This window comes from Macaca nemestrina, chromosome 4 (assembly GCF_043159975.1).
Source record: "Macaca nemestrina isolate mMacNem1 chromosome 4, mMacNem.hap1, whole genome shotgun sequence".
NCBI lineage: Eukaryota > Metazoa > Chordata > Mammalia > Primates > Cercopithecidae > Macaca > Macaca nemestrina.
In genome coordinates, this window is record NC_092128.1 from 95,590,272 (window position 1) to 95,615,042 (window position 24,771).

General features: G+C 39.2%; 1 protein-coding gene across 6 annotated transcripts in view; it reads right to left on the minus strand.

The window, feature by feature from the left end:
• Window positions 1-24,771, minus strand: part of LOC105475709 (oxysterol binding protein like 3) — a 185,908-nt gene that overhangs the window by 154,490 nt on the left and 6,647 nt on the right. Inside the window, exon 2 of one of the 6 annotated variants that reach the window (XM_011731192.3) lies at window positions 7,646-7,690. The exons of the other annotated variants lie outside the window; for them this stretch is intronic. The gene's annotated coding sequence lies outside the window, so the exon portion shown is untranslated. The remainder of the gene's footprint in view (window positions 1-7,645; window positions 7,691-24,771) is intronic. 6 annotated transcript variants of the gene reach the window in all.

Sequence of the window (24,771 nt, forward strand, 5' to 3'; positions counted from 1 at the left end):
TCTTTCCTCAGTGGGACATTTTCTTTCTTAGTGGTACATAAATTAATGGGGGATCTTACAATTGACACAGTCTTTGATTCAATGAGGTAGGTTAGCTGAACTGTATATAATCAATCCATTTTAGATGTCAGCAGCAGATACTCCTGATGTCCCCTTGTCGTATTCCCTCCGCCCACCTCTAATTTCAGCCATCGCCATGGTGGGGAGTTCAGAGTAGGGTGGCCTCAAGCTGACACCTCCCACTAAAGACAGCGTAAGTGTCTCTTTTGTCCCCAGAACCTTCTTTGAAGCTGGGCAGCATCAACTCAGCCTGAAGGCAAGAGTGATCCAGAAAAACAGAAGTACAAATGGCCCAGTGCACAACCTCAAGCAGAGGGGTACAGGGATGGCTGTGTAAATGCTCTAACTATAACACACTCTGTTATTATTGACTTCCTCCTTCCCTGCCTCTCTCCCTGCTCCCTCAGCGCTGCTTCCTAAGATCGCCTCCCAAATAAATTATTTGCACCCAGCTCCTTGCTTCAGGTTCTGCTTTCATGGGAACCCAAACTAAGCCCAGACCTTATGGACCTACTTCAACAGTCTCCAATTTACCGATACTTCATGCTTCAAAAATACGTTTATATGTCAACTGCTTGGAATTTGCAATCCGTTTTTTTTCCCCACAGAAATGCTATTATAAATGATTAGATTCGCAAGCCAGGTCATAAAAAGTATTTGTAGCAGCATGGAGTGCCAGCACAAAAGCTCCTAGGGAAACATGTCATTTTGCCATACTGCCTTTCTTTACCAGAAAAAAACATTAGTAATGCAATTAAGGCTCCAGGAGCAAATATCCATCCACGTTGACATGTACATACAAAAATACAGACACACACACACACACACACACACACATTGGTGAAAGCAGATTTCTAGAGAATCGAAATGCCTGTATCAATATTCATTTAAGTCCTTATAACTAGGGCTTACAACTTGAAATCCAAGAAATATAAAAAAAGTTAAACTTATCAAAGCTCTCAAAAGGGAAACTATTTAGTTCAATACACAAAACGTGTAAAATTTCTTAGCCAAAGATGATAAGAGTAAAATGAAAGAAAGAGGGTCATTCAGAACAAATCAGTGCAGAATTAAAGTCGTTCTGTAATTTGGAACTCAAGTCACCACAGAGGACTGTCTTAAAGTCAATGCTCAACAGTTAGAAGTCTGTTACAAAATCAGAGGAGACCGAACTTGAGTTGAAAAAAAAATTAAGCTTCATATTTATATAAAGCTAAGCCTTAAATCTGAATTAATGGATTAAAGTTGCATTTATATGATATTGTATCAAAGCCCCATTAAATTATCATTTAATATTCAAAACAACAATCTCCTTCCCCACCACCAGCCCCAACAAAAAGAAAGAATCTCCTAAATCAAATTATTGATTATTGTAACATCAAGAGGATGGAAAGTAGGAGAAAAGAAATGAAGAAATTTGAGATTATGGAATTAGACTGAAAGAAATCAATCAAAATCTTATCTAAAAATATTTGCTAGTGGCCTAATGTAAGTGGATCCTTAAGTGGGGTTTTTTCAAATTTCTTAAAAATAGAAATGTCTTTAAGTAAAAGCAACTCCTTGCTCAAGTAAAAAGTAAATCAAAATCACTTTTTCAATTATATAGAATTGATATGTAACTTCATATTTCTTCTGGTAAAAAGAAAGGGGAAAAATGAAAAACAAAGGTGAACCAAAAAATAAATCACTGTAAATATATACATCAAATCCATGACTACGGATGTGGGCACAAAAAATAAAAAAATTTTAGATCCAAGAAAGAAATCTGGTTTACAAAAGCCAGAAGACTATTAGTATTTATGACTTAAACTTTATTATTGTGCATACACACAAATCCTTTCCCCCTACTCACACACACAGGATTTTTTTTTTTTCCCAAGTTCCCCAATTTAATGGTAAAGACATAAGCTTTGAGCTTAAAAGAAAAAATATTCTTTCATTTTGCTCTTCCATGTAAGGCCTGACAAACACACCACGGGGGAGAAACCTGTATTAATGATCCTCATAGCTTGCAAGAAAAACTATTAATTTCAGTCTAAACAAACACAAACAGGGACAAAACACTCTAGACATAAACTGCTGCAGAAGCTCTCCAAAATCATAACACCCACGGTACATCTTTCAGCTCGAATGAATAAACACTTCCAGTGAGACCTCAAATGTTTTCATTTTTTAAAAACATAAAAAGGAATCATTTTATTCCAACATGAATGAGACTGTAGAGAGCTCTAGTACTGTTGACAGCAACACTTCTTGGGGATATTATTAACTGGATTATAACATCTAATAACTAAAAGGAAGGACAGGGATGAATGTAGAGGGGCCTCCCCACCAGCCATTCTTTCAAGCTTCAGAAAAGGAGCTCAGACTTTAAGTCTTAGTCTTCTAATGCAATAGGCAGGAGGCACTTGAACTACCCAGACACTGAAATGATGCACAAAATTCTGTTCAACAGGCTAATACTTCATGTGGGTTAGGATCTGTAATCGAAACAGAATTAAGAAAAAAATTAAGAAGCTAAGCAGAACATAAGTAGTCCAACTTTTTAAGGACAGAGAAACTGAGGCCCACAAGGCTCAAGTTTTGCCCAATGTCATGTAATCACTAATCATATACCTGGTTATCTAGGTCTCCTGACATTCAATACAATGCCCTATAGCAAACTGAAACCTCAGAAACCTCAGAAGATATGATCTAATCTAACATGTCTAAAATATTATTTTTAATGCCCTTAAGGAATATTCTAAAACTGGATGAAATTTTAGATGTCGCTCTATAAATATGGAAAGATCCTCATATGAGCCACCTTTGGAGACTAGGTACTCAAATTTTTCATGTATCTCAGTACAGTTCATGCCAGGCATATGTATATTCACAGGCAAAATCTTGCAACATTCTTAACTGTGCATTACATCAACTCTATAGGATTATGGTAAGGTTATTTCCAGGATTCTAGGCCTGCTCTACCAATATGCAAACCATCCGCTGAATCTATAAACAAGAGTACCATCAGGTTCCCAGATTTAAAATAGTTCCCTATCCAATTCCCTACCAACCCTGCTCCCCCTCCCCAGTCTCATTTAAAATAACTCTGGGATGGCCAATGCCTGTAATCTCAGCACTTTGCGGGGCAGAGGTGGTAAGATCCCTGGAGACCAGGAGTTCAAGACCAGCCTGGGCAACACAGCAAGACACTGTCTCTACAAAATATCTAAAAATTAGCCAGGCATGGTGGTGCATGCTTGTAGTTCCACCTACTTGAGAGACTGGGGTAGGAGGGTCACTTGAGCCTAGGATTTCAAGGTTGCAGTGAGACATGATCACACCACTGTGTACCAGCCTGGACAACAGAGTGAGACCATGTCTCTAAAAGTAAATAAATACATACTCTGGGCTTTTGCTAATAATACTATCTTAAAAGATTAAAGCCTTCACTTGAGTAATTTTGCTTCATCACTTTAATTATTCTGGCAACCCATCTATAGCTCAATTCTCAATATGCCATCATTTGTCAGCTCTGCCAAGGAGTAAGCCCAATCTTTCCCAACCAAGCAACTCTTCCCTTGAGTTTCTTTCAAACAAAATTATACCAGCAGGTTCTAATTTCCTATCTCTGCCAGAAAGGCTGCTCAGAAGTTGAGTTTAAATGTGTCTTATAAAAGTATTGTGTTAAAAAAAAGAAAAGTATTACATGTCTGCTGAATTGCAACCGAACTTGAATATTCATCTTAAAAAATGGTTTATTAATTGAGCATTCCTTATTATTCTCAGTATGAAAACTAAATAGATCATCAGAAAAAGAATTAGGCACATTAGGAAGCAGTCAGATTGTATCAGTGATCAAACAGTTCATAGCCAGGGAAGGAAGCTTACTCTAAACAGAAGCTGCAGATTTGTACCCACTAGCTATTTCAGATCCTGGTACAGTAGGTGCCCAATAAATGCTGAACAAATGAATGAAAATAGAACTCCAAGTCACTTAGATCAAGGCACAACTGGAACTCCATTTAATAATTGGTCAATGCCGTCTAACTCTCCATTAAATGTTCAACGGCATGAACTAGAAGGAGGCAGCATGTATCCCAGGAATAGCTTTTGCTACAAAATGCGAGACAAAACAGCTCATGAAGAAAATAATCTTCATGGTAATCATCACAATGATGATCAATAGTCTGGAACACTTCCTCAGTCACCAGATGAACCTTAGAACAAACAAACCTTAGAAAGGGGTCTAGGTACACTGGAAGTGGCAGCTCCAAACAGGCCCTGTGAAGCTCTTCTTCATCCAAGACTTTCCTTCCTCTTTCACGGTATTCCATTCTTCTACTTTCTCCCAAAACTACTGTTTTCATGTAGGCAAACAAAGTAGTGATAATGTCCAAACACAGAATCACTCAAGCCAAAATACTCTCCTGAGCACCAGGAATCATCTGGCTGCGCTGCAAAGTCTGTCCAAACACTTTGGATTAATTTTTTTTTGCACATTAAGATATTTTTAGACATGAAGTTATTTATTCTCTGCACCAAGAGAGACTTACTTTTTAATCCTTTCTCCATAAGGATGTCAAAATCTTTCAGTCCCAAGGTAAGGCATCAGACCAAAATAGCTTTAAAAGTTCTATATGATTATGAATATTTTTACAGCTACTCTCATGCCAAGAATCATCTACACTGCTTGAATTCATATAATCATATCCGCGAGAGACCCAGTTAACCTTGGCATTTCTGCTGCAAACAAAGTGTTTCGACAAATAGCACTCTCTCTATCCCAACCATGTTACTCAGGGCTGCCTGGCCAATTCTCACACAAATCAGAAAAAAAAAAGGTGGGGGGACAGAGGGGGCCAAGATGTAAAAAGGCAAGTCTGCAATCCTCCTGACCCCATCTCCTACAAATAAACTTAGGTTCTTCCAACAGTACACTGAAAAGAATTAAAGATGTGGACCCTAAACAAACAAACAAAAAAAGTCATTTTGCATTGAACCTCTCTTTAATTTCAAACCTGGAAATTTTTAGCAGGAATATGATGACCAAACTACATTACCTAGAAATTATAAAGGTGGAAGACACTTTGAAAGGCTTTTTGGAAAGAGCATAAAAAGTATCCCATGGGGTCTGATAAGTGGTCCTTTTGGCCAAGGGTTCTTGCTAACAGTACTAAAGGAATGGATCTAAGGATGGAGTAGAGGGTGTGGCAACAGGGCAGGCAAGGGAAATGTGAACATGCCCTCCATAATCATGGCCTCAAAGATCCATAATGTGCCTTGGTTACTTCTTGATTCTCAATATCTGACCATTTGTCAACTCTGCCAGGGAGTTAGCCTTATTTCAAGTTTCATGAAAGCAAAGATTTTATTTTGTTCACTACTATACATATTACCAACACTTGAACAGTGTCTGACACATAACAGAATTCCACAAAATTATTTTTGAATTAATAAACTGTTAGAGTTCAATCATTCATGAATTTGCTGAAAGCCAGTAGCAGGTTAACTTACCAGTTAATTCCCCACCAATAAGGAAAAAAGCAAATTTTTCCCATAATGAGTTTGGGGGCTACCATGTCATTTAGCAATTAATCTATCCCAACAACAAAAATATACTGAGCACTTACAATGTGCTGGGAATTTTTCCAGTGCTGGGAACACAGCAGTAGACAAGACACATGTTGTTCCTGCCCTCATAGAGTTTCCATTCTAGTGATTCTCCCTGGCTGTTCTGTGAAGGAGAGACTACTGGGGTGGCCTCAGGGCGTTTGCACTTCCTGTTTTCTCTAAGTAGATGTTTGTGAAATCTGTGCTTCCCCTCTTTCTTTAGGTTTCTGCTCAAATGTCACCTTATCAGAGAGGCCTTTAGCCATTTCTATGTAAAATCAAATAGCAGCACCCCGTCCCCTAAACACTCTAACCTACTTATCCCTGCTTTACTGTTCTCCACAGCACTTACTATCACCTGACATATATATTTATTTGCTTATGATGCAAACTCCATGAGGACAGAGACTTTGTTGTTGTATCCCCTGGACCCACAAGGGGGCCTGACACATTAGTAGGCATTCAATAAATATCTACAGAATGAATGTTTTTTAAAAACATACAATCATTGAGCTTCTTCAGCACAGCCACTGCTGTGCAGTTTAGTCACTCATCTTTCAGATCTTTTTCACTCAAACTAGTTCTTGGTCCTGCTGAGAAAACCCTGCATTTGTAGCTATGAGATTATGCAAACCCTAAGAGTATAATTTCCACTTTATATTCTATATCACTAATGAAAATGCCCATTTCCATCAGGCCCTGGATCAGTCTCCAAGGAAAATACTCACTGACTTCTCCCAGGATGAAAGTGACCCACAGTCAACATCTGGATGTGAACTCAGTGCTGATTCCCATCAGGCATGAACCCACTTAGCCATGAAGGCTTCAATAAAACTGCTCTGTGACTGAAATACTGAAAAGCCTGCCCCTGACTCAGCCTCAAAGGTGCCACCTGGCTCCCAGTTAACCAACTCTTCCCTGTTCTGAGATATTTCCACACGTGCAAAGGATGCCAGTGGATAGAACTGTTTTATTCATTACGGAATGAGGGCACTCAGAATAGAATACACCTAATTTTTAAAAACCAATCTTGCATTAGTTTTCTCTACTCTGGCTTTATGTCCCACCTACCCATTCCATGTATTTGTTGTTATGAAGAACTGAAGAGTAAAACACGTAAAGCACTAGAATTACCATTTTCATATTTTCACTATCAAATGGCCATCTTCCTTTGTCTTATGCACATGAGGCATATATACATTTATCAGGGAAGGTTTTCTGTTTATAAAGTTAGTCTCACTGTTAGACCTAAAACTTTTTGATTCTTTGTATTCTTCCTTGTAAAACAGGCCTTTTTCTATAGTTTGTGGTTTTTCTCATCTGTCTTTTAGATACTTGCGTTATCTTAATACAATTTTATTTTTCAATGGAGATATACTGTTTTGTTTCTTTATAAGAAAAATTCAAGTTTTATCCTTTTTTAATGCTTTTACTCTTCAACCATTATTACTTTCTTCTCATGAAGTTTTTTTAGTCCGTTGAAATTCCTTTTTAAAATGCTTTCTCTTTGTTTTACTGAATTTCTAGTTTTTTAATTCATTGTCTCTTCCATCAATTAAAGTGGTAAGATTCTGGGCACATCCCTTTACAACCATGAGTTCTGTCTGCTCATCAATATTACTAGAATAAGTCATGCTATCTGCCTTGCCTGGTGCTATGCAGGTGTAAGACTAAGTAGGTAGAACTGCTATTTAAGCCACTCTAGATTTCAGTCTCTGTAATTGAATAGGCCCATTGCTTCTAATAAGAGAGGAATTTAATACTCTAAAAGAAGGGGGCCAATACTATTAAAGTCACATTAATCCACACTTTGCTGAGACATGGCAGAACAAACAAACAAAAAAAAGACCAAAAAAAAAAAAAAAAAACTCACCCTCAAATCCAATACCTGCCTTCCGGTCAATTAAAAAAGCAAAAAACAAAAAACAGGATTACAGTTCCAAATGCCCCTAACAAACAAATCCTCAGGTTGCATTAAGCAAAAACTTACCAAGGCCTCAATTACTTCCTTCCTAATGAATTCCAACGATTCCACCTAGGGATAGAGAGTATGAAACCAAGCTTTAATCTAGGTTGAACAGCTGAAATTTGATCATGGTAATAGGGTACTCAGGTAAGGATCCAGATAAAATTACTAATAAACATGTCTCAAATCACTAAGCTTCAACTGCTGTTATTCAGTACACATTCATTCTAAAAACACTCTAGTATTTTGTTTTTTTTCTTTTTAGTAACAAAATATAGTAAATATAAGTGATTTCTTAAATAATATACTTAATGTTCTCTAATATCAACCACTGAATTATTTTGCTTAAATTCCTGAGTCTCAGCGTCCTCATCTGTAAAACACAAATAAAAACTGCTTCCTCACTTGGTTACTGTAAGAACAGTAACCAAAAAAGAGGGAGTGCACTTAGATGAATTTTATAAAACCTAAAGAAATATAACTGTTAGACTAGAATTCAAAGTCCTCATGATCTTGTTCTCTCAGGAAGCAATTAATATACTCAATTCCATACTTATTTTTTCAGAAAAATGTTCATTTCCCAATTTTTGCATAAATGCCATCATATACTGTTTTACACATTCTTTTTTCCATTTAACAATAAATTTTGGAGACTGTTCCATATCAATAAAGAGGAAGCTCCCCCATTCTCTATATAAGCCATTATTTACTTAACATTCTCCCACATTTAGGTTATTTCCAGTCTTTTACTGTCATAATCTTTTGCTCACATATAAGCATATTTGTAAGGTACACTTCTAAAAGGAGAATTGTTCGGTCAAAAAGTATACACGTTTTCAATTTTCAAAAAGACCGCCAGATTGTCCACCATAGAGGTTTAGAGCAATTTGCTCCCCTGCCAGCCATAAATGAAGACCATTTCTCCACATGCTGATCAATATAAATCTCTCATCAAACACTGTTGTTAAATCTCAGTCAATAGGATAGTAAAAAATGCTATCTCCATGTGTTTTAATTGCTTTTTCTAATGAGGTTTTTTTTTTGGCTTTTTTTTTTTATTGACAGTCTCTCTTTGAATATTAAAAAAATTTATTTCACGCCCTTTAACTTTCTCCGTTTGTATTACTCTGCACATTCTATGATCCAACTACTCTGAGCTATCTGCTATGCCCCAAATGGGCTACATTTTGGGAAATGCCCATTACTTCCAACTTCACCTACAAAACTGACAGTCAAGTTCAAAGGCATTTCAATGTTTATGAAGTGTTCCTGTATTCCTCTCATAGGACTTAATCACTCCTTCCTCAGAGTGCCCAGGGAGCATTTTTAACGCTTCATAATAGCATCACTTCACTCTGCCATGTACACGTATGAACTTCTTGAAGGTCCAGATTATATTCTTCATCTTAGCATTCCCTGTGATATTCAGCACATTCACTCAATTAATGTGGCATGGAAGACTGAATTAAAAAGACTGCATTTTAACTGCATATGTGGTTTTCAACTTCCAAACCAATGTTGTAAATCTAGTGATGGGGATAACAGAATAAAGTGAAGATCCGCAGACTTCTTCTTTGGCCTAGACATCCATATCACCACTTAAATGCTGATCATCTTTTCTCTAAGTTTTTTTTGTTTAATGTTTGTTTTAACACTGAAATTCTGGCTGTGACTTGAATGACTAAAGGACATAACTAAGATCAAAGTATTAAAGGGGATTACAGACTTCTATAATCCATGAATTTTAATTTTTAAACATTCACTAGAATGGCTAAAATAAAAAAGAAAAGAACAAGTACGGACGTAGAGCAACTAGAATATACAGCTGGAAGAAACGTAAATGGGCACAACCATTTTGGAAAACTGTTTGGGGGAATCAATTGAAGCTAAACATATATTAACTGTGACCCAGCAATTCTACTCCTTGGTATATACTCAATAAAAATGCACACATTTGTTCACCAGAAGTTATGTATGAGAATATTCCTAGCAGCATTAATCATAAAAACCCCAAACAGAAAAAAAAAACAAATGTTTATCAATAACAGAACGGATAAATAAATTTTGGCATATTAACACAATGCGATTCTAACAGCAATGGGAATAAACAAACTAAAAACACATATCAAAATATGAGTGACTCTCACAGACCTAAAGCGTCCACATGGGTTCATTTACGTAAGTTACAAAAACAAGCAAAGCTAATCTTATGGTGTTACAAATCAGGATGGAAATTACCCATTGCAGGTAGGGATAGGGACTAGGGGCTATATTAAAGGGACTTCGGAAGAGCTGGTAATAATTTGTTTCTTGTTCTGGATGCTGCTTACACAGGTTATTTACCTTCTGAAAACTCATTAGATTATATGTTGATGCTTTGTACACTTTTCTGCAGGCATATTATACTTTAATAAAAATGTTCCTAAAATAAATCAATAGGTGAAACTTCCAAAAGAAAATGTATTCCTTTTAAAATACCTTTCATGAATAAATGCTTTTCTAAATGCTTATCAGCCACTTGTAAAACCCAACTGACTTGCACTGGTTTGACCAAAGAGCCTATCACTGAAAAGAGAACTTGGACAAAAAATTTTTTTCTATTTCCGAAACAATGCATGAGTCACAAATGGTATTACAATTTTTTGATTAAGAATAAAGTGAGGTGACCAACGGAGATCAGCTACTAAAAGCAGGCAAAGATTGCAGAGAAAGATAAAAGAAAAGAATTTCCTTAAATAGTACCAAAATAGCTATTACTCTTAAATGAACCTTCTGTTGAACTACTAAGACAAAAAAACGATTACTTATTCCAATGCAGATATATGCCTCAGCACCCAGCTTCCCTCCCAATATTATTTTAAAACACTGCACAACAGACAAAGAGAGTGTGAGAGTACCACAGGAGGAGTAATTAATGGCAACTGCAGGTGTCTGAATAGAGGAAAACTAAGGGAAATGAAACACAGATCCTTCCACCTCATTAGTCTTCTAAAAATATTCTCATAATACAAAGGCATGCCCCGCTTGTGTGGTATATAAATGAATGAGAAACCTAATCAAAATGTTTTTTATGAATCTTGACCACAACCCACATACAAATACTTTGGAGATTAAAAACAGGAAAAAAAATTGATGGTGCTAAGCTAGTCAAGTAGAGCAGAAATAAATGCAGAAGCTGGACAACACAAAATCAAAATATAGTAAACTCAATTATCTGTGCTAATGGAGGCAGATTTTTAAAAATCTTTTCTATTGGGCTGTAAAATATAGAAGAGGCACTCCGAGATGGATGAACAGTCCCAAACACTTACCCTCTTCTGAACCTGGCATTAATTCATTTTTAATTTGATCCCAACAAAACTCAAAAGGAAGGAAAAAGATGTGAAGTCTAGGTGACCACTAGTCACCAGGGGTGACTTCACAGCCAACTTTAAACTTCCTGTTGTAAAAGGAAACGCAAAAAGATAATTAACTGAATTTCACAGATAATCCATCACAGTTCATCTTGGTCAATGTACAAAACTGGTTTTGCACAGAAGTATCACCAAGTACACAGTCCCTCCAAAAAGAAATAAGAAAAAAGATAGGATGCTATCAAGGTTTTAATTACACCCCTCAATCTTACCTTGCCCACCTTCGGGAAGTGGTACTAATAAGCAGCGAAATTTGCAAAAGGCAGGTAGCAACAAGGAAAACCAGCAAGGGATCTGAATAATTAAACTTCGAAATAATTTTTTTAAACCTGGAACAATTCTTTGTTCATGTAATTTTTTTTTTTTTTAAATTCTTCTCCCCCTTACAAAAGGAAGGATTCGAATTAACCACTAATAATCTGAGCTAAGAATGGCATGAAGGGAAAAAGGAAGATACCTTCTTTCCCCCAACAGTAAAGCAGATTCATTAAGGACATCTATGTCTTTAATAAAGATGGTCTTTTGGCTATCCATTCAGCCAAAACCAATCATAAACTGTCTAATACTGACCTGGTTAGTATTAGAACAGTATCTGACTAGGTTCAGGGAAGAGAGGCTCACCATGATCTAGCCAAGTCTACTTGAAATAAACAAGAAGCAGCATTTGCTGAGGTCCTGCTATGGTCTGAATGTTTATGTACACCACAAAAATCATACATTAAGATTCTCACCCCCAAGGTGATGGTATTCAGAGGTGTGGCCTTTGAGAGGTGATTTAAGAATGGAGTCCTCCTGTATGGCATTAGCGTTCCCACAAAAAAGCTCCCAGAGAGCTGCCTTGCCCCATCCACCATTTAGAGGACACAACTAGAAGGTGCCATCTATGAGAACGCAGGCCCTCTCCAGACACCAAATCTGCTGGTGCCTTGATACTGGACTTCCCAGCCTCCAGAACTGAAAGAAACAAATTTCTATTGTTTATAAACTTCCCCATTTCTGGCATTTTATTATAGCGGTCTGAACACACTAAGACAGGGCCCACCAAGGACTGGTAGTCAGCATAGTGCATTAAACAAGGAGATCTCTCTAAAAGGGCTCAAAAGTCCATACAATAAATGAGTATAACTTGGTAAAGGACTAAATAAACAAATGTATGGATAGCATCGAGCTGGCCATTTACTCATTCATCAAGCATTTATCCTCACTATTCACAACATCATAAAGGACAGACATACATTATTTTTGTCTGCCCAGCCAACTCCCCATTTTGGTACCAGCACATCAACCTTTCTATTGTTTAATAAAGAGACATTCGGTGGCTCACACCTGTAATCCCAGCACTTTGGGAGGCTGAGGCGGGTGGAACACTTGAGGTCAGGAGTTTGAGAACAGTCTGGCCAACATGGTGAAACACCATCTCTATTAACTATAAAAAATTAGCCAGGTGTGGTAGGGCATGCCTGTAATCCCAGCTACTTGGGAGGCTGAGGCAGGAGAACCACTTGAACCTGGGAGGCGGAGGTTGCAGTGAGCCGAGATCATGCCATTATACTCCAGCCCGGGCGACAAGAGTGAAACTCTGTCAGAAATAAAGACAGAAAGACAAGAAAGATAAGACAAGAAAGACAGAAAAGAAAGAAAAAAGAAAAGAAAAAGAAAAGAAGAGAAGAGAAAACAAAACAAAACAAAACAAAATGCTTGGCCCATGCCTGGCCAGTAACAGCCCTGACAACTCTGGCCCCAGTAGCTGGTTCAGGATCAGACACATGACCCAGGTGGAAACAACCAGAGCCAAGAAGCATCTGTAGAATTAAGAGTTGCTGGGCATATAGGAAACAAGCCTGTAGCTGCTAAGAGACACACAGAGAAAGCCTGCTTGAGAATGAAGTCACGTGAAAACAGGCTAAGACATGGCAAGAAACAGGGCTCTAACGGCATGACTTGAGCCCCTAGGTCCAGCTGTGCCTGAAGTTAGCACTACTCTTGGACGTTTCAGCAAATTAAGCCAATAAATTTTCTTTTACATTGTCCTTATGCTGGATGAGTTTCTGTCACTTGCAGACAAATGACCTAATACAGCACCATTACTGAATTCTTTTAAAACCCTTAATAGGAATAATTCTTCAGCCAGAGTGCCCACCCTCAATTATAATAAAAAGTTTTTAAATATTTTTGAAATGTAACACTCTGAGAAATGAATATGAACTAAGGTTGTCCCTTATTATTCCCTGCATCTTCAGAACTTTTTGATGACTGAATTATTTCTGCTCACAAAAGAAAATAAGCTTCTTGGCATAACTGATGTTTCACATCCGATCCTAATACCAGATTGTTTGGGCTTTTAGAACACCAAAAACCTGTCTGCTTAGTTCTATTTTTGTGGATGTCAGGAGTTCACAGGATAAAGTGAAATCTGAGGGGTTTGCTGCTTGAATTCACTTCTTTCTTGAATTCATCCTCCCCCATGGAAAGGAAGAGAACCCAAAGAAGCGGGTGTTGGATTCTAAAAGCCTCTCTTCTGTCAACTTCCCCAGAACACAGAGGCCAGTCATGTGGTCAAACCACAACTGCAAAATGCTGATGTCAGCAGTGCCACTCTGGGCGTCTGTAATTGTTTCACCATGACAAAACTCCATTCCAACCAGGCAACACAGACTCACCATGGCAACCTCCACCAAGAATCCGGCCAGCCCACTTTCCCCTTTTTGCTGATATCTGCCCAGGGCAGACAGCAGCACATCCAGCTGAGTGCACATCTGACTGCCTATGCAAAATGACCTGGGTGAGATGGGAGTACACTGAATCAGACTCTGAGTGGTGGAATCTGCCAGCACGGAGTGGTAAAAAAGGGGCAGGACTACAAGTTCAGAGGACCTTGTCCTAGCCTGGGATTTGCTACCAAAGAGGCGTAACCTTAGATAAACCATTTCACCTTCTGAGGTGTCTATTTTCTTATCTTTAACATGTGAGGAGTGGAAACAGATCCGTGTTTTTCACTGTGGGTAATAAACCATGTAGTGGGTGATGAAATCAATTTAGTGGATCAAGACCAACACTACCCATACAAAAAAATGATTGCAGAGGAGGGACAAGGACTATACAAGATTAGCCTGAGTACCCTGTAGTGCCAAAAAGTAAGGACATGCTAAAAAAAATCCACAATGATGGACTTATGTCAAAGTGATACAGGAGCCAACCGAAAGTACTAATAGCTAAAGCTGGATGACCTTGAGCAACAAAATAAAGTACCACTAAATTATAATCCAAAGTATAGAATAAAGATCAATGGATCCACACTGATTAAAAAAACTGATTGAATAAACTAATGGAGAAGAAACAAATCCAACTCACAGAAGAATGCCAAATAATTTATGTAGCTACACTGCCCTCAAGAAAGTGCAGTGTAACTGCCCACTCCTTAGGTATGAGCTATGCATAACAACTTACTTCCAAAGAGTATAGTATGGAAAGGGAGAGAAAAAAATAGCCATATGGTGGAGAAGCCTGACAGACACTACCTCAGCCAGATGAGCAAGGTCAACGTGACCAAAACTATAAATCATTCTGAAAACATATACTCTTGATATGATGTGATGAGAATTGCATTTTACCTCTGTAATCTTCTTCCCCCAAACCCATAGCCCCAGTCCAATACAAGAAAATCATCAGACCAATCCCAATGGAGACATACTCTACAGAATACTTTACCATACTCCTCAAAGCTCTCGAGGTCATCAAACGCAAGGAAAGCCTGAGAAACTATTACAGCCAAGAGGAGTCTAAGGAGACATGGCAACTAAGATAACGTAGAACCCTACATGGAGTCCTGGAACGGCAAAAGGACACAAAGGAAAAGCTAAGGAAATCTGAATAAAGTATAGACTTTAGTTATTAATACTGCAACAGTAATGGTCTATTGATTGTGACAAAAGTATCATACTAAGGTAAGATGTTGACAATGGGAAAACCACTGGGGGCATATGGGAATTCTTTGTACTATCTTCCCATCTTTTCTCTACCTCTAAAACTATTCTAAACTTAAAAGTTGTTTTGTGTTGGGGGCTGTGATTAAAACAAGTAAAGTTGGACAAACATTGAGCAATACCTGAGCAGATGATCTCTAAGCTTTTACTAGCTTTAAAGGCAATGTTTTGGGAAGTATTTTTAATACGCATGTTGTATTAATTAATTTATTGTACTTTTCTTATTACTTGTAATTGATACTACTGGGCCATTAAAGTGCATGAGTTCAGAAGTAGAGTTAGTGAGTTATGGAAACCATTCATTCATTTATTCAACAATAAGTATGTGCTCTGTATTATGTCTTCAAAAAATATTTACTGTGAATGCATGAGGGAAAGGATTCTACATCTCCCTAATTTTGTTTTGTCTAAAAATCATTTGAATAAAATGTAGTATTTTCCAAGGAAAAAAGACAATGTAGAAGGAGCAATAAATCTACAGTAAGAAAATCTAGATACAAGTATGAGCTAAGCTATTTTTGCCCCCAGGGTAAGTCAGTCATCTGTCTTCAATCTGATTTTCCTTAGTCATCCCACAAGGTTAATACCTGCCCTGCCTACCTCAAAAGGTTATTTTGCTGTGAGAAGCAACATATATTAAAGTGATTTACAATTGTGGAAGTGTTATATAAAATAAGGGGGTTATGACAATCTAATAACCAGAATTCTCTCATTCTTCTCGGAATCAGAATGGACTCCAGGCTGGTTAAGACTTGGTCTTTTGCCTACTGAACCAATGCTTGGATTTGCTAAGGGGTCCGTGAACCAGAGTCAGTATCTCCTAATAACTTATTAGAATTGCAGAATCTCAGGTCCCACTAAATCAGAAACCCACTAAATCAGAAACTGTTGGGGGTGGGGACCAGCAATTTGTTTTATTAAATAATTAATTTGTTTGTTTGTTTTTGTAGAGACTGAGTATCATTATTCTGACCAGGCTGGTTTTGAACTCCTAACCTCAAGCGATCCTCCCACCTCAGCCTCCCAAAGTATTGGGATTATAGGCAGGAGCCACTGCGACAGACTCAACTCAGTGTTTTACAGTCCCTCCAGGACACTCTGACACTGCTGAGGTTCAGAACCACTGCCCTCAAGGGTGTGTCCCATTCATGTGGCCCCACCCCTCCAGCTGGCTCCCTGCCCAGCCAGAATGTTGCCTTGCCCTTGTTTCCTCCAAACCCCCTTCACATCCATTGACACCTGGCTAAGTCTCACACAAGTCCTCTGAGAAAGAGAAGGAGAAACAGTACTGTTCAAAAGGATGTGGGAGGTCCATGACTTGCTATAACCTCAGCCTGAGTTAACTAGCTACAGCAAGACCCACAGATCTCACTTCCTACAACATGGGTATTTTCCCCAGACTGGGAAGTTCTCAACCACGAAGAGAAATCCAGCACCTGTGGAGACCACATACTGCACATTTTACAAAAGAAACCAAACTCCCACATCCTGCCCTTCTGGCCCCTAGCATCCGTCAGACAAAGGCATCTTATCTGTGGGTCGGAAAAGGCAGTCATCTAATATAAAGATCTATCTACACCTAACTAGACACACGCAGGAAAATAAGACCTCTGGATGCCACAAACAAGCGGGGCTTCCAGGCCCTTCATCAAGGAACAAATGATGCAGAACTGAAAGTAACAAACAAGCTGGAATGTTATTTTGCCCCACAGGATGAAAGACTAGAAAAACAGGAATTACAAGTCAGAAGTATGATGCATTGGCAGGTGTGCATGAAGAAGGCCAGGCAATCGTTTTTCTGAGCGATGTTTAGGCCAAAGACTTTCCTTTTTGACACCCTATTATTTGTATCATTCCTTAATGACACACATACAAAACAAACTTAAAGAAGACATTGGCCCAGAGAAAGACTAAGCTGAAAACCTAATTAGGGTGGAATTTTACACTATGTTTGTGTATGTGTATGTTTATAAGGTAAAAGAACTGCTAGTACAAACACAGTGCCTCTCTAAAGAGGTTGGGCTTGTGTGTGCCTCATGAGGCTGATCATTACTTCCCAGGCAAAATTCATACATAAATCACATACATACAAATGTATGTCAACAAATAATCATTTCTTTATTTACCGCCCCTTTGCTTATTCCCCATTCACAGTCTTCCGGAAAATATATGAAAAACATGCCCTAAGTGACTAATATATAAGATAAGCAATACACTGCCACACAGGCAAATTCAGTCTGAGACTGAATTTGCATGAACCATCACAATGCCTGTTCGCAGACAGTCTAAATCTATATTCACAGGCCATCTACATTATCTCAAATTTTTATGGTAATTTTTCATGTTTCCTATCATCCCTCCTTCCCACAATGTACACACAGAAATCTTCCAATCATACAACACTTAACATTTGTATTTGACTACCAGTTGAATAGATTAACACATACTACCTTGCTCAAAACATTCTGTGGCTCTCCAATGACCACAGGATGAAGTAGCCATGTACCACCCTTGGGTGCCCATGAATTCTTACCCTACAGCTGCAAGCGATAACACTGTTTCCACCTTTGCTCATCACTCCCCTCTACCTGAAATGTCCTTCTCTCCCATTTCTCTACCTTTTGAAATTGTATCACACTTCAAGGTCCTGCTCTATTAACACCCTTCCCATGATATGTCTCCTGGTTTATTCTTTGAAATTACCCTCCCCAACTCAACGGTTATCATGGAAAAAGTACCCACCCCACAGAATGATTGTGAGAATTAAATCAGATGATGTTCTTTCAAAAAGTACAGAGAATAGTGTCTCACTTCCAGCAAATACTTCATTTAAGAAACTACCATTATTATTTTATGGTCCTCCAATCTTTGTGACTAGTTACCCTTTCCTTACCTATCTCTTGGTTTACCTTCCCCAAGGTACCACATGCTTCCCCCTTTTCTCCTGGGACCTGCCTCAAAGGTTCTGCAGATAAGGGCTGCCTTAAGTGTCACAATTTTAACTAAACTGCTGACTCCTAGAACTGATCAACAGCTCTGCCCTCTCTCTTGAGCTATTGCTGGACATGTCTGTACTGATACCACCCACACACTTAAAGCTCAGCATATTCAAAACCAAAAGCATTCTCTTTCTCTAAGATCTACTCATCTTCCTATTTTCCCCAGCAGTAGTCAATGGCACCAGAAATAACACAGTCACATAGGCCTGACACTCTGCAGTTACTTTTTGGTTTGCTTTATACATTTACTTCCAAGTAAGTAACACATTTACATGGAACAATATTCAAAAGGTATAAGTTCAACTTCATACCTATCCTGCCTTCCGTTACTCCTTCCTAGGAGAGTCTGATGTTACAGCAACCTCTTTTATAACCTTCAAAAGATATTTTATATTTATATATATACAGTGAGTACAATTAAACATTTATCAACCAGCTCTCTGGAAAAACAAAAACAAAAATGTTCTCATGTCTTGCGTTTCTTGTATTTACATGGTGTAAATACCCCACTGTGGCTGGCTTCAAATTACCAACATGAAGTAATCAGCCAAGGGCTTGGGAAGTCAGGTACAGTTGGTTCCCACATGCCGGTGTATACTGGCTTCAGCACACCAGGATTTTTGCTTTTTTTGAGTCGGAGTCTCCCTCTGTCACCCAGACTGGAGTGCAGTTGCATGATCTTGGCTCACTGCAGACACTGCCTCCCGGGTTCCAGTGATTCTCCTGCCTCCACTTCCGGGGTAACTGGGATTACAGGCACATACCAACACGCCCAGCTAATTTCTGTATCTTTAGTAGAGACAGCGTTTCACCATGTTGGCCAGGCTGGTCTTGAACTCCTGACCTCAGCTGATTTGCCCACCTGGGCCTCCCAAAGTGCTAGGATTACAAGTGTGAGCCACAGCACCAGCCTCAGCCCACCAGTTTTAGCTATGTGTGCATATATGTATGAATATATGTCCATGTGTATATGTATATACACATATAAAATATATATATGGATATTCTATACTTTACTTTCTTAACTTCACAATAAATCTCACATATCATTCCGTATCAGAAAATGTAGAGCTGCCTCATTTTTAACAGCTCCATTATTTTTTAATCAGTACTTACTGATGAAAATTAAGTTACTTGCAATCTGGTATTTATTCAAATACTGCAAGAAACAATTTTGCATATATATCATTTTGTGAATTTTGCATATCTGTAGGATAAAGTTCTTAGGACTGTTATTGCTGAGTCAAAGAGTGCATGCATTTGCAATTTTGACAGATACTGCCAATGGCTCGCTAGTTTGGACCGACTTACATTTCCATCCACGATGTATACAGAATACCTGTTTCTTCAAACCTTTGCCAACACTATTATCACATTTTGTGATGTTTGCCAACCCGATAGGTGAAAAATAGCATTTCAATGAAGTTTTCATTTGCATTTTCTCTTTTTATGAGTGAGGTTAAAGTTTTCATATGTTTAAGAATCATCTGCATGCCATTTCGTGAACTATGTGTTCAAACTCTTTGCCTTTACAGTAACTGGCCTTTCTCGTACAGATTTGTTGGAGTTCTTTATATACTGATAAAAGTAGGTCTTTGTGATATGAATTGCAATTACTTTCCTAAATGTGTTGATTGCCTTTTGACATCATTTTTGAAAACTGACCCTGCAAAAATGATATGTAATCAAATAAATCAATCTTTTATTTTATAGCTTCTGGATTTTGTGTCCTATCTAGAAAGGATTTTTCATCTTATTATTAAAAGTGTATTGTATTTTTTCGTACTTCTAATTGTTTTAAAGTTTTGATCCATGTGGAATTTATTTTATTTTTTGCCTGATTGTACCAACACCACTTATTATCCCTTGTGGAATCATCTTTGCTTTCTCCCTCAACCCTACTCCCAACCCCTAGTTTCTAGGGGCTATCATTGTAACTTTCCAGTATTTTGATATTATCTGTCTTTTTCCTCCTCTCACTGTGACCATCCCAGTTCAGGTCTCATCACTTTGTGCCTGTACTCCCAGCCTCTGCCCTTCTCTGTCACCACCAGAACACTTTCCACTAAGATAGCTCTTACCATGTCACCTCCTTGTTCGCTGTTTACAGAATAGTCTTTGGACTTACTATAGGATTTAGGACTTACACCAGTTGGGCCCTAATCTACCTCTCCATTTCTGTATGCTCTTACTTTTCACCATTACACAGTCCTTCTCTTCATCAAACTGGATAGTCCATCAACTCTCAAAATGTTATGCCTTGGCTCATCCTACCTACCACCTCTGCCTAGAACATCCTTCCTACCTTTCCCTTCATCCTTTTTTTTTTTGAGATGGAGTCTCACTCTTGTCGTCCAGGGAGTGCAGTGGCACCATCTCGGCTGACTGCAACCTCCACCTCCCAGGTTCAAGTGATCCTCCTGCCTCAGCCTCCCGAGTAGCTGAGATTACAGGTGCCCACCATCATGCCCAGCTAATTTTTGTATTTTTAGTGGAGACCGGGTTGCACCATGTTGGCAAGCTGGTCTCAAACTCCTGACCTCAGGTGATCTGCCTGCCTCAGCCTCTCAAAGTACTGGGATTACAGGCATGAGCCATCGCACTCGGCCCCTTCATCCCTTTCTTTATCTCAATTCTATGTGCTCTTCAAGACGTGTCTCAAACACTCACTTCTCTGCAAAAGTATCTCCCTAACTCCTCCTGAGCTCCTATGGCACTTTAGTATCTTGTTTATATAAATAGAGAAAAGATGGATCGATATATAGAGATACAGACAGATATGTAAATATAAAAAACACAATTGTAGGGAGAAGGAGGAGTGCTATAAAAGTAAATACCCCGAACTGAAGTGAATATTCTTTGAGGTCAGGGGCTGTTGGTTAATTAACTTTGCCTGCTCCCTGCTTCTAGGTAGCACCTTGTACATAACAAATTGTTTTTAATAAAACGAAAATGTCTGGGGCTTAAAACATTAGTGTGCATCATAATCACCTGAAGGGCTAAAACCAGTTTTCTGGACTCCACCCCCAGAGTTTCCAATTCTATGGGTTTGGGCCCCACCTAAGTTCTGCTAACAAGTTCCCAGGTGACACTGATACATCTCCTGGAGTCATACTTTGAAAACCACTGCCTCAGACCGTTCCTCAAACCTCAAAGTAAAAGCCTTTAGAAAACCGGGACAAAATGTGTCCAAAAGTCTCATGGACAAGAAAATCCTCTCAAACTGGGTGTCACTTAGATATGTATAGATTTCATCCCATCTACCCTGTCCAGCTCAAAGAGGCAGTGGCCCAAGGCCCCACAGGCAGGTATCACAGGAACTACATCCATCCTCTGTTCCTCAGACTGCCAGTCCAATGCTGTTCAGCACACAGAGGAGGTCTCTGGTCAAGGGCTTGGCAGTAGAGGCTGAATGACCTAACTGTACCCCAGTTCTGCTGCTTGCTCTCTGTGTGACCACAGGAAAACTACTTCACCCTCTTTAAGACTGGATAGCCAGGGTTCTTTGGGTGGAAGCAACAGAAAACAATTTGGTAAATGAAGCCAAAGAACATGTATTAGAAAAAAAACCAGTTCAAGGAACTAAGAGGAGGCTGGAGAGGCAAGCCCGGGCACAGCTCTGTGGGATGGAAAGCTACACCACAACAAAGCTGTATGCACAGATGGTCTGGCCATGACACATCTCGCAGCAGACTCTCCATGACCCTCCCACACCCAGAGTCCAGAGAGAGGCATGTGACTGACCTGGCTCACAGGGCCACAGCTGAGGGGAATGGGGCCCCTCCTTCTGGTCCCAGCAGACTATATCCAGAGGCAAGAAGTGATTTATCGAATGGAAATCAGGAAGGGTAAAGGGATGTTGGAAAAATGAAAGAGCAAGTGACTGCTCCCCAGCCTCTGTTTTAACACTGGTAAATTGGAATGATAGTAACCACCTCCCAAGTTGTAAGATCTAAAGAGGTAGTGTAAGTAAAGCACTTAGCCTGGCACATGGGGAGCGCCCAACAGCTACTGGCTGCCACTGTTATCACTGTTATTCATAATTACCTCCATCTTCAAAGGAAGGATGGTTTCTCCTTCCCTAATAACTCCAACAAGCTCTGAAGGAAACCTCGGTTAATTCTGTATACACCAGGAATTTGCACGAAGCAGCCCTACACCTGAGAAAAACTCAAGTGGGCTTCCCTGTATTCTTTTAGGCTTCACATACCGCTAACCCACTTTGCCTCAGATGCCAGACAACTGAGCTACACTAGAAACCAGCCAGCAAGTTATTTTAAGCTACATGCAGGGCTATGCTGGAGGGCAGGTTGTTAGGTATCATTCTGTTTCTGCTACAAAGGTGTTAAAAACTCAACTTTGGATTCAACTCCCATTAGCAAATAAACAAACCGGTGTGTCGCACCAGAGAGAGAAATTCAAAACCTCAAAAGAGGAGTTAAGGCCTCCTCCCACTCAGTTCTACATGGCCTCTAGCAATGGCAGACAGACACAAAAGGGCAGGACTCTGCTCCTCTCATCCTCCTTTGAGGATTCCCCAGCCACATTCTCTTTTCTCCTCCTTCAGCAGCCTGAATCACAACTTACAAAAACAATGAAACTTTTCTCTCCAGGGTCCCAATTAAAAGCCAGACACTCCCTTTGAGCCACATCTCCCCACTGTAATTAATGAACTCTATGCAACTCTTTAATGTCTACACCCCCTTCTAGTCCGTAAGCTCCTTGAAGGGAGGTTTCCACATCTGTTCAATTCATCACCACATCCCCTGCACCTAGCCTGGTGTCTGGCACATGGCATGTGCTTAATAAATATTTGTGAAATGTATGAGCAAAAATCTTAGTGCATGCTTTAATTCTAGGGAGGCATCTGCTTCAATTTTTTTTTTTTTTTTTTTTTTTTTTTTTTTTTTTGAGGCGGAGTCTCGCTCTGTCGCCCAGGCTGGAGTGCAGTGGCGCGATCTCGGCTCACTGCAAGCTCCGCCTCCCGGGTTCCCGCCATTCTCCTGCCTCAGCCTCCCGAGTAGCTGGGACTACAGGCGCCGCCACCACGCCCGGCTAATTTTTTTGTATTTTTAGTGGAGACGGGGTTTCATTGTGTTAGCCAGGATGGTCTCGATCTCCTGACCTCGTGATCCGCCCGTCTCGGCCTCCCAAAGTGCTGGGATTACAGGCTTGAGCCACCGCGCCCGGCCGCAAATTTAATAGGAGTTGCTGAGATTAAAAAATATATACATACATAAATATCTACACACATATGTATACATATATGTAGATTAAAATATATATATTAGCTTTAGCTTCTAAACATTTCAGATGACTGTCCACCACAAGTTACTTGGGGAGGGAAAATTTTTTTTTTTTTTTTTTTTTTTTTTTTTTTTTTTGAGAAGGAGTCTGGCTCTGTGGCCCAGGCTGGAGTGCAGTGGCCGGATCTCAGCTCACTGCAAGCTCCGCCTTCCGGGTTCACGCCATTCTCCTGCCTCAGCCTCCCGAGTAGCTGGGAACACAGACGCCCGCCACCTCGCCCGGCTAGTTTTTTGTATTTTTTAGTAGAGACGGGGTTTCACCGTGTTAGCCAGGATGGTCTCGATCTCCTGACCTCGTGATCCGCCCGTCTCGGCCTCGCAAAGTGCTGGGATTACAGGCTTGAGCCACCGCGCCCGGCCATGGAAAAATATTTTATAAGATGTAAACTATAATTTTAAAGTTCTTGTAACCATTACGATATTTTATATCAAGACAGAAAACCTTTAAAAGTGGAGGTGGAAATCTTTACAAATACTACATTTTAATACCTGTTTGGAGAAATGTTACATTAAGGAAAGCATATGACCCACAGAATACTAAAAATAAAGATTTTAGTATTTTAACTGTAGAGGGTAAACAAAATAGCAAACTTTATTTATAGTAACTGTTCAGGGATCCTCTGCCAATCCCGCACTGGATTGCTCAGTGCAATTTGATTCTGTTCTGCTTTACATTTAAGCTATTTTTTAACTCAGATCTACTCTCACGCAATCTGAGAAATCACAGATGAGGATTCCGCTAAGATTGTTCATCCAGCCCACACTTGCTCAGAGAACTGGGTTGATTACCTCAGATATTTTTTTCATAAGTAAACACAGACATATAGACAGCAACATAATTTTCATCTAAAGAAATTTTTATGAAAGAAATTTGCTTCTTGGCTTTAAACCCACACATGATTATTATTGTTCCCTAAGAATCATATTCCACTCTTACTCAAGGGGCCTTGGAGCATCTAGAAACAACCACATTCTAGCTCTCAAACAACAGACTTAGGGAGAGGCAGTTATAAACCAAGTCCAGAGAAAATTCAATTTCAGGGGTACAAACAATGTGACTAAGAACAAGGAAATCACCACTGAGTCTTCTGTATTTTTCCAAGATGAAGGAAATATTTCATCAACTTCACGACAAAATCATTTAGATTAATAACCAAAGAAGCAATTCGTCACACTGCTATTCCATTTATTATTATAAAAGAATTTTTAAATGTTCACATAGCTTAAATAAGTCCAGGAATGATATTGGAAGGCTATAGCCTGCCTGCTATAAGCTTCTGCAAAGAAGCATCTTTGAAAAAAATCAGTATTTTCCAATCCTTTCATACCAGAGGAATTCTTTATAAAAATATTATACTCTAGACTTTTAAAAGATGCCTTTGATATTTCTAAACTTTTTATTATGAAAAATTTCAAATATATACAAAAGTATAGCATTGTACTGCCCAG